This window comes from Sphaerodactylus townsendi, linkage group LG03 (genome assembly GCF_021028975.2).
Source record: "Sphaerodactylus townsendi isolate TG3544 linkage group LG03, MPM_Stown_v2.3, whole genome shotgun sequence".
In the NCBI taxonomy this organism is placed as follows: Eukaryota; Metazoa; Chordata; class Lepidosauria; order Squamata; family Sphaerodactylidae; genus Sphaerodactylus; species Sphaerodactylus townsendi.
Window position 1 is genome coordinate 135448834 of NC_059427.1, and position 10276 is coordinate 135459109.

The following is a 10276-nucleotide window of genomic DNA, read 5'->3' on the forward strand; positions in this document are numbered from 1 at the left end:
ATTTACCGTCCCTAGGACTCTGTTATTGGGCTGTGCTGAAACAGCCTTAGATTGTGGACTTCTCAAGAGTTTGGAGTCGTGTTAGATGAATGCTTAAGAGCAATACTGTGGAGCAAGTCAAGCTCTTCAAATATTTGGGCCCCCACTTCCATCATAGAAGTGGCTGGGCCAAAGACAGGGCCAGGCGATCGCAACCTGCACTACCCGTATTGTAGCCATCACATGCTTATTTTACAACATGGACTTCTCTATGGAGTTCTGATATGGATGTGTGTGTGGAATCATAACATTGAATGGGTTCAATCCTGCTTCCTGTGTAAGATATTAGATCTACCTCATTATGGGCCCCATGCATTTCTCTGCTTGGAAACTGGTCAACATCTCCTAGAAACAAGAGCATGGCTTGCAAATGTTAAGGTCTCGCTCCATCTCTGTTTTAGCTCTGAGGATTTGAGCTTGATCTATAAATCCATTGCCAATCCGCAATCGTCTGATTGGTGGCCGCTCGTGGTACAGAAAATCTCCACACTGAGTTTCGCTTTGGACTCTGGCCATGCTTTCAGCGGGAGAGATTTTTCAAACTTTAAAATGGAGGTTATTTGACAAGGAACCTCAAAATCTAATGCAGAAAGCTGTTGTGTCTTATTCCCCTCTCTCTCTGGGAATTCAGCTTCCCACAGATAGTGTGGCTAAGAACCTTTACCGTCTAACTTTGCCTAGCCTTTGAAGATCAGTTTCACTTGCTAGGTGTAATATGTTACCTTTGGCAATAACAATGAGGAGACATCGAAAACTTTCTTATCAACAAAGATTATGTGCATGCAGTCTGAAATCTGTAGAGTCTGTTGACCATGTATAACTTTATTGCCCTTTTTATAATACAGTTATGACTAAGTTATTGTCCCCCTTGTGGAACAAAAGGGAGCATCTTTCTGACCAACAGAAAATACTTTTTTCTACTGAACAATAACATTAGTGCTATAACAGAATCAATAGCTAAATTCCTATATCTTGTTGTTAAGCTGCACTCTTAAATGAATGGGAATGCTGGACTACATTTTTCCCTCTGGTTGCAGTTCTGATATTCATGTCTAGCTTATTGTTGATATGTCAGTAAAGGTTTGATTGATTGATTGATTGATTGATTGATTGGTGATTTTGTCGATTCCCCTTTCTCATAGCAGGCTTCCGAGTCCTCATCATTCTATTCCTAGAGGTCTCCCATTCTCTGGGAGCAGCATTCAGAAGTATTTTTGGGCTGCAGTGGGAGAGGAAACAAATCTCTCTTCTGTGGGTGGAAATCTTACCACCTGTTGAAAATTTCAACAAGATCTAAACCTCAGTCTGCAAGAATTTACCATGTGCAGGACACCCTCCACAATATAATACCATTGCAATGATTGATATGGACCCCATAAGATAAAAGCCCCTGCTTCAAAATACTGGCCTAACACCAACTGTAGTGAAATTACAGGTAATAGTAGACTTTTGCTAGAGGCTTGAGGAATCGTAAAGCTGAATAGGCTGACCCTCCAAGGGTTAAATGAAATCCTGATCTGTAGCCTTTCCAGTAATGCAATCAGGTGTAGGCCCTGCTCAAAGGCAAGTTAAGCATCAGGACAGAAACCTGATCCTGTGAGCCATGGGCCATAAAGAGGTCTGAGTGGTAAGGAGGAAAGATTTCATCTTCATGCTCAATAAATGTGCTTTATAAAAATGCCTTTGCTAGAAACTGTATATGTAAAAGGGGGAAAAGCTCAACTGCTGATCTTTGTTTCTGGAGTGGTCAAACGCTGCAGAAAAACCTTGCGTAGCCTGTCTGCCATTTATGTTGCAGGTTGTAGAAAGTTTCTTGCATCATTAAGGAAAATTTATCGCAGATAGTTACTACTTTACTCTCAGAACTATGCTAGATAAGCTGGCAGCAGATTGATAATTGGATCTCCCTTTGTAAAATCAGCTGCAAAAAGAATAAAATCTGTGAAATGTTGGCTGTTGGAGGGTGGGGTTAAGCCTTCAATCACACAATTTTTCCACTTGGGTTCCTTCCCAACCTCCAACTTGCTATGTGTTTTATGGTTGGAAGCAAAGAGGTTGGAAGCACCTATGCCATCTGCAAGAGGAGATCATATTGGCTCCTGGGTATGAGTTACTGTCACCTGCTGTTCCTCAGTGCTATGGCTGCAGTCTGATTTCCTCTTCACCTATGATAGATTTTAATTTTTAAAAGATAAATATCTAAAGGACTGGCTTCTTCCTATATGTTCCTTCCCATCAGTTAAGATCACCCCACATACTATGCTCCCTCTGTTTCCTTTTTGCAAATAGGGCAGGTTATAGTCCCTCCTTCCCTTTTTATCATCTGCGGCCTTTTACATCTTGGGCCTTTCCGTTCCCTCCTCAGAGGGACCTTTAGATTGCTGGATGCAATGTTTTGTGCGCTGTTTTAAACAGTTTTAATGTGAGATTTGGAGCCCTAGTTTTATTATATTGTATGTATTTATTGAATGTGCTCTTCTTGTTATTTTAGATTATATTAGTTGTTGTACACCGCCCAGAGCCCTCCGGGGGTGGGCAGTATAAAAGTCGAAGAAATAAATAAATAAAATAAATAAAAGCAGGGACTTTAGAATGCCCAAAGTCTCAGTAGGCTTTGGGTCTGATATTGTTTCAGAACTGGGTGGGGATGGCTTTTGTTGGCTGTAGTGGGTTTGTTAGGTTGTGTGGCCATGGTCTGGTAGTTATTGCTCCTAATGTTTCACATGTATGGCCGGCATCTTCAGGGGCATGTCATGGTGAGGCGTGTTTCTCTTCATAGCACAGTATGGCATGATTGCATGGTGGGGTATACATTTTGTCCATCTCACGGGGGGCGGGGGGTGAAGCATATTTGTATGTGCCGAGGCAGGGTTCATTTACAGTTGTATTTGCTGCTGCACTTGCAATCACATTTGCAATTACATTAGCATGTGTCCGGATGGAGTTCATTTTCAGCAGCCTTTGTTTCTGGTTTTGGTGTTCTTTAGTGCTGCTAGCCAGGTTTTGTTGATTTTCAGACTGTATTGCCTTTTGTGGAAATATCCTGGTGTATGTAGATTTCAGTGACTTCTCTGTATAGTGAGTCTGACATAGTAGCTGTCGGAGTTGTCAAGAATTTCTGTGATTTCCAATAAGATCCTGTGTCTGACTTTGTTTAGAGCATGTTCAACTACTGCGGATTTCTCAGGTTGGATTAGTCAGCAGTGCCTTTCATGCTATTTTATTCTTGTTGGTATGCTGTGTTTTGTAGTCTCTATGTGTATGTGTCCACATGATATGTGATAGACTCCTAAGGCTTCTGTCTTGTCCTTTGTTGACTGTAGCATTTGTTGTATTTTTCTGGTGTGTCTGAAGAGTGTTTGAAGTTTATGTTTTTCCATTAGTTTTCCCATTCAATTAGTGATTCCCTTGATGTACAATGGAAATACCTTTCCTTTGGGAGGCTGTTTTTTCCAGTTCTGCATTTTTCTCATAGTTTTATAGCTCTTCTGATTTCTGTTGTGGAGTAGCCATTTGCTTGTAGAGCCCAGTCTAGCTGATTCAGTTCATCAGTGAGAAGGTGAGGTTCACAGATCTGTTTTGCATGGCCGAGCAGAGTTTTGATTATGCCCCCTCCCCTTGTCTTCTTTTGCTTGGACCCCACAACATACAATGAGACCCAACCAGTAAAATCACCTGACAAGCGAACAAGTTGATCAAGAATTCTTTGCTCCATCCTAACATGCATCAACAACTCTGCAAGACAGAAGTTCTTCCACCTCAACAATATGGCCCCCCCCCCCCCCAAAAAAAAAAAATTCATAGGGACTGCATCCCACTCAGACCCATTGGGAGCGCTGTTGGATCCCACACATATGAATTAAACTCTTGGCTACCGATTTACAAATTAACAATGTACCACTAGAGGGAGTTAAAGTTGCACTGAACACGCCCCAAAACGCCCCCCAAAATGCCGAAGCACAATCTAAGATGATAACAAAGACAGATGATTAGAAATATATGCCAATTTTATTTGGTCCAAAAATACTTAGAACAACCTACAGATATAAATACTATACATATAAAAAATTACCTGGGAAATTTAATCCACTTACTGTAACAATGGAAAAAATTGCATTTGGTTCTCCTTAATCAGACCAAACTTTGCTTAAGCATCTTAATATACAATTCCATGGGTTTCCCCCGGCAGGTGGAGTATGAGAATGAGTTCATTGGTTGGCAGGTAGGCCACCTGATGCCACGATCTAGCCCCATGATGCTCCTTGACCTGGATTGAATAAATAAGCTGTGGTCAGCAAATTTTTACTAAAGAAAATGGGTTTTATGTGTTGTCCTCTATCTTGTATGCCTCACCACCTTTCTCTCCTTGAACCTGCAACTTTGTTTCTTGTGTTTGTCATTTTTTGAATAAAATACTTCATAATTTTCTGACTGACAATGTCCTAATCTAGCCAGCTTTAGTTCACCCTGTCCAATGTTTGCAATGTTTAAACATTCCAATTCCTACTTTAAAATTCCAAACTTACCTTTTTACATTTCATACTTTTTTAAAAAAATTACTTGATTTCATTCTTTTTTACTTGATTTCATACTTTTCAAATTTCATATGTTTTTACATTTCATGTTCCTATTATATGCACTAAACAGCTTTGAACTTTCCTTTCACATCTATTCATGTCAACGACTGAAGGCCTTTTCGGCTTTAGTCCAATTGTGTCATTAAGAATAGCACTACTTGTGCTTGTCCTCAGCTCTTCCCCAGTAGCTGCCTTAATGCCATCCAATCTGGGAGTTCATCTTCTAGCACTGTATCTTTTAAAATTAATTATCTGTGCAAAATCAGACAGAGCATCCTGTCATGGAAAACAGGTTCCAGTCAAACCATGTAAGCTGAGGAGACCTGTCTGAAGAAAGGGAAACCAAATCTCCCCTCAGGGTTTATTTATGTTACTTGAGGCTCAGCTACGAAGTAATTACTCTCATTGGAGAAAACTATGTAATCTATGGGGGTGAAGTTAAGAGCCAGTTTTTCTTCATGTACTGAAGCAATCCACACAAAACATTTACACTATTAAATATTTCTATTTTCCATTCAGTAAATGTTTTTTGTTCAGCTCAATTGACCTTGTATTTCTAGGTTTTTAAAAAGGGATTTCTATTTATCTCATAAATATTACAGCCTTCGGAAGCACATAGCATACATGGTACCAACTCTTTAAGGCAAGTTTGTGCCCTCCCCTTTTACATGGTTGTGGGTAGTTGTTTAAAGAATCCATAGGAGAAGTCAGAGTGGAAGACTGGACATTCTCTGGTTCATAAGGCAGCTGCCTCAGAAAGCTTCCATTGTCCGTCCCCCTATCCTTCCATAGTTGCCACAGCATCAATGGTACTTTAAACAGTAGCAAACCCATGGAACAAACCCATCCAACAGTGGGGGAAAGAACTAATAGATACTTGAAATACTATTCAGAAGTGGAGTTCATTTGCTTGATTCAGATAGCTGGAATTTTACAGTTTGAAATGCATACCAGTCATGTTTCTTGCATAGAACTCAGTAAAAAATCCTGATAGCACAAAACACACCTGATACACATGTGTGACTTAACATTTCTAAGAATATTTGATAGAAAATAATGATCATGAGCTACAAAGTGTTTCCTTTATGGCACAAGGTTCATAGAGCAAGGCAGAATGGAGTAATTTCATGTTGGGAAGTTTTCATATATTTCTCTGTGCCCACATTTTGAGGATGAATAATGGTGGATAAGAAAACACGACTCACTGAACTGAGAGAAGAAGTCACAGAATAAAGTTCATCATAGGCAATTTGTCACCTTCACATTGAATCTCTCATTAGCTTCAGCAAAGCTAGACCTATCTTTGTCCAGATGAAAGCACCTGCTTCCAGATCTCATTTCCTTTTGTGGAATAAGTGTAATCACAGACACCTGTTCAAGATGCAAAGGATTTGACCCCCTATGGACATTCTGGTCTTATTTTTGTCATCTTCCACGTCAGCTTATGTTGACAAATGTCCCTCTCTTCTTTTCTACCAAAGGGAGATATATTTTTAACTCTGCATGTCACCTTGTTCTTTTTCCCATCACCTCTTGACATGGGAGAGCTGGAAATAAGCTGTAACTTCCATAAAGCTGAGAAAGTTGCATCTTCCTTCCTTCCTGCAGCTATAAAATGCTGTGCTTAGACCCGACTTGAAGAATAATTTCATGCATGCTTAAGCTTTTGATCTCTGCTTATGAATGGGCACAGCTTCTTCCTGGAGGGTCCCCCACCTCCATTCATTGCTTGGAAACTTCTCATAAATTATGGGCGACTTATTTATTGACTGTGAAATCTCACCATCCCAGAAGTGAAGGAGCTAGCCTGAACAAGTACTTTTATCTTGCTATTTTCCACCAGTATTGACAGAGCTATCCCATCCTTGAGATATCTTAGTTATTAGATTTTTTAAAAAGGCTAACTTTCTTCCATTACTGCATTGTCCTTCCCATTCAGACTCTTGACCAGACTCAGAGCTGCGTAGCTTTAGCAAAACTGCTGCGTTATGTGCACTCTCACCAAATCTTGGACTAGTTATTGTCTCTCATTCTCTATACTTATGTCATTAAGAGCCACCTCATTTGTTGTTTTTAAAAAATTCATTCTGTGGAAAAATTTTCAGCCTAAATTGGATATATACATTTTATGATGACATTTACCAGTTGTTTCTAATGTGTTATCTTGGGCACAGGCAAATCCATCCGGCAGCTCCTTCTCCTAGGTTAGGCTGACCAGCCGTCCCGCTTTTGGCGGGACCGTCACACCTTTAGACAATTTGTCCCGCGTCCCACGGGTTCTACAAATTGTCCCGATTTTTGGGAGACTGCTGCACTGCCTTGGGGGTGCAAGGCAGTGCGGCAGCCTCCTGTGCGCCCGGCCGCAGGAGTGCATGGCCTTCTGGGGCTTGCCGTTTGCCGCTCTGTCACAGGGCGGCAAATGGCAAGCCCCAGAAGCCCCTGTGCTTCTGCGGCCGCTTCCCGTCCCGGATCACAAAGGTGACCATCTGGTCACCTTATCCTAGGTATGGGTTCCAGGTATGGAAGAGGGAAGTGTGAAGTGATGGGCGTGTTCATTTATACCTGTGAAATGCAAGGAAGGCAACAAGTTGATTTGAGAATGGTCCATCCTTCCTTTGGCCAAGGTTTCCTAGTGATGTAGTGGAACTGTAGATCCTACCTGCCCCCCTCCCCCCAAAAAGAGAGAGAAAAAGGCAAAGAACCTAATCATGGGGTGCAAGGAACACATTAATCATGTTTTAATACTCTGACTTCCAAACAGTTTGAACTTGGCTCTTTTTCAGTGACCGAAGATTATACTGATTATTTTATTTTGTTGATTTACTTCCCCATCCCAAAAGAGCAAGTTATGTATATATGCTCACTATTTTAAAATCCAATTTTATAGCATTTTTTTTAAAAAAACTCACATTATTCTAGAATGCAATTTATTTGCTGAGCTCCGTAATATATTTCTTTCACCTTCATTACGGAGAAAATTTTTCTTTAATAATTCTCAGAAAATTCTGTTCCTATTGTCAGGCTCTAATAGGTAGATCTCCATTTTAGTATCTAAATTTTAATTAACACTGTTCACCTTAGATTTAAAACTGAAGGGTTTTATGTACATTCCAGTCTAATGTATTATTTGATTATGTGCTATTTTAATTGGCCTAGTTATTTTATCTATGTTGTATTTTAATATTTGTATGAGCATTTTCTTTTATTATATGGAATATCATGACTGGATGTCATTTATAGAGATTATTTTGTTATTCATTGCATACATTATACTCATTTTGTGTACTTGAATTATGCCTATGAAAGGACACAGTATCAGTGGCATTTTATTCTGCTGATAATGGATTTTTCTAACTAATTTTGGGGGATTTTTATTATTTTTTTCTGACATTTTTGTTGTTGATTTTGAGATTTGCCTAGTGCCTACCTTATTTCTTTTTCTAGACCCAGCTAAATCATTTCCTTCTACTCAGATTTTTAATTGCGGGATTTCTTCTTTTAAAAGCTGTTCTCGCGGTCTACTTATATCCTTTTATGAATATTACTATTTTAGAATGTGTTGTATGCTGCTTTTATGCCCTGGCTTGTTTAATTGTTAGATTAATGCTAATAACTCTTTTACTTTTTTGTGATTTTATTATATTGTTATGCTTTGTGAGCCAACATGATACAGTCTCTGGAAATCTGGCATTTTTTTTTAACAATAAAAGCTTGGTTAACTAGTGTTAATTTTATTGGAAACCACCTTGGAAGCTGTTGAGATATAAATGTTTCAGATAAATAGCTTGAGCTATTTGGGTGTTGGATTATTATAAGGAACTATTACTACCAAAATATAACAGAGTCAATCTTTGTGTTTTGTTCTGCTAATCATGTTATTGTGGTCAGATATGAAACAGTGACATGGGATCAAATGGAAATAGCTAAGGAAAATGAAGAAATCCCTTGGCAAGGCAAGCTTGGATCCCATTTAGAATTTCTGTGGGCAAAAAGGAGGAACAACTTTCAATGTCCTTTGCAGCTGGATTTTACTGTGCGGAATAGCGGAATACTGTGCGCTTGCAAACAGTTGTAAAAATGGATTGGATGTTCATTATTCTGCGTGTGCAGAAGGGGCCAAAGAGGTTCCCTGCTGCTGGGAAGCCCCCATTGGGCTTAATGGACAAAGCTCTGGCTGCCAGTGCAACAAGGGCAATGGTGGAGGGCTGTAGCAGCCACCCACCAGTTGATTCACCCTCCACTGGGGCAAGTGCCTTGGGGAAGGCAAATCCACTGGCATGGCTCTGTGATACAGTTGTCTTTCTTTTAGAAAAAAAGCCCAGTTCTGCCTTATTCCTGTACCCTGTTGTACTTGCAATAATCTCTTACTTATTTTGTCCCATTTTCTCTTTTATGTTAATCATTTTGTGCTCCTTGTATAATTTTGAACACTATTATGACCCCAAAACACAGAATTGCTATGATGTTTTGGCATCAGCTATTTCCCATATAAATTGCATGCTCTACTTGATTTCAGTGAAGTTTTTTCTTCTTCTGTTACTTTACCACCTCCTTCTTTGCATTTGTTTGCTTGAGGGGAATATACCCTTTTCGTAGTTCTTCTGACTTCAGCAAAGAATCTTGAAACATAATCATGCTAGCAGAGAAAAAAACAGAGAAACATATGGTGTATTTTCGTGAACTTTCCAGCACTTCTTATTATTTCAATTTTCTGCCACTATCAATCATCCTGTTCAAAGAGCCTAATAAGCCAATGTCACATAGTTAGAGCTTTTTGGATTTTCCAAAGGAGGCAAACTTGTTGGGAAGATAACACTTTAAGATTAATGTGTACAAATCTGGAGGATTTTGGATATCTAACCAGACGTTTTTTTTAATCCTGTTCTTCAGTGGTGTGAAATGCTAAGAATTCTTTCTCTTGCTTCAAAAGTGGTTCCATTTAGTACAAGAGAATTAAAGTTATTGCAAAAACGACCAGTATCACGTTTTCCAGAACTGTGATTTTTTTCAGTGCTGAAAATTACTATGTATGTAACCCCCATGCCCAGAATGGGTTGACCCAGAAAGGGGTGGAGTCTGAAGGGAAGCAGAATGCTGCAGAACTCCCCCCCCCCACCCCCCCCCCCCCCCACCCCCCCCCCCCCCCACCCCCCCCCCCCCCCCCCCCCCCCCCCCCCCACCCCCCCCCCCCCCCACCCCCCCCCCCCCCCACCCCCCCCCCCCCCCACCCCCCCCCCCCCCCACCCCCCCCCCCCCCCACCCCCCCCCCCCCCCACCCCCCCCCCCCCCCACCCCCCCCCCCCCCCACCCCCCCCCCCCCCCACCCCCCCCCCCCCCCACCCCCCCCCCCCCCCACCCCCCCCCCCCCCCACCCCCCCCCCCCCCCACCCCCCCCCCCCCCCACCCCCCCCCCCCCCCACCCCCCCCCCCCCCCACCCCCCCCCCCCCCCACCCCCCCCCCCCCCCACCCCCCCCCCCCCCCACCCCCCCCCCCCCCCACCCCCCCCCCCCCCCACCCCCCCCCCCCCCCACCCCCCCCCCCCCCCACCCCCCCCCCCCCCCACCCCCCCCCCCCCCCACCCCCCCCCCCCCCCACCCCCCCCCCCCCCCACCCCCCCCCCCCCCCACCCCCCCCCCCCCCCACCCCCCCCCCCCCCCAC

At 42.5% G+C, this 10276-nt stretch overlaps 1 long non-coding RNA gene across 1 annotated transcript; it reads left to right on the forward strand.

Moving 5' to 3' along the window:
- Positions 1–4717: 4717 nt before the first annotated feature.
- On the forward strand, positions 4718–7289 carry LOC125429534. Its single transcript, XR_007244006.1, has 2 exons — positions 4718–6820; positions 7121–7289. It is a non-coding gene; the product is annotated as an uncharacterized LOC125429534 (long non-coding RNA).
- The last annotated feature ends 2987 nt before the right edge of the window (positions 7290–10276 follow it).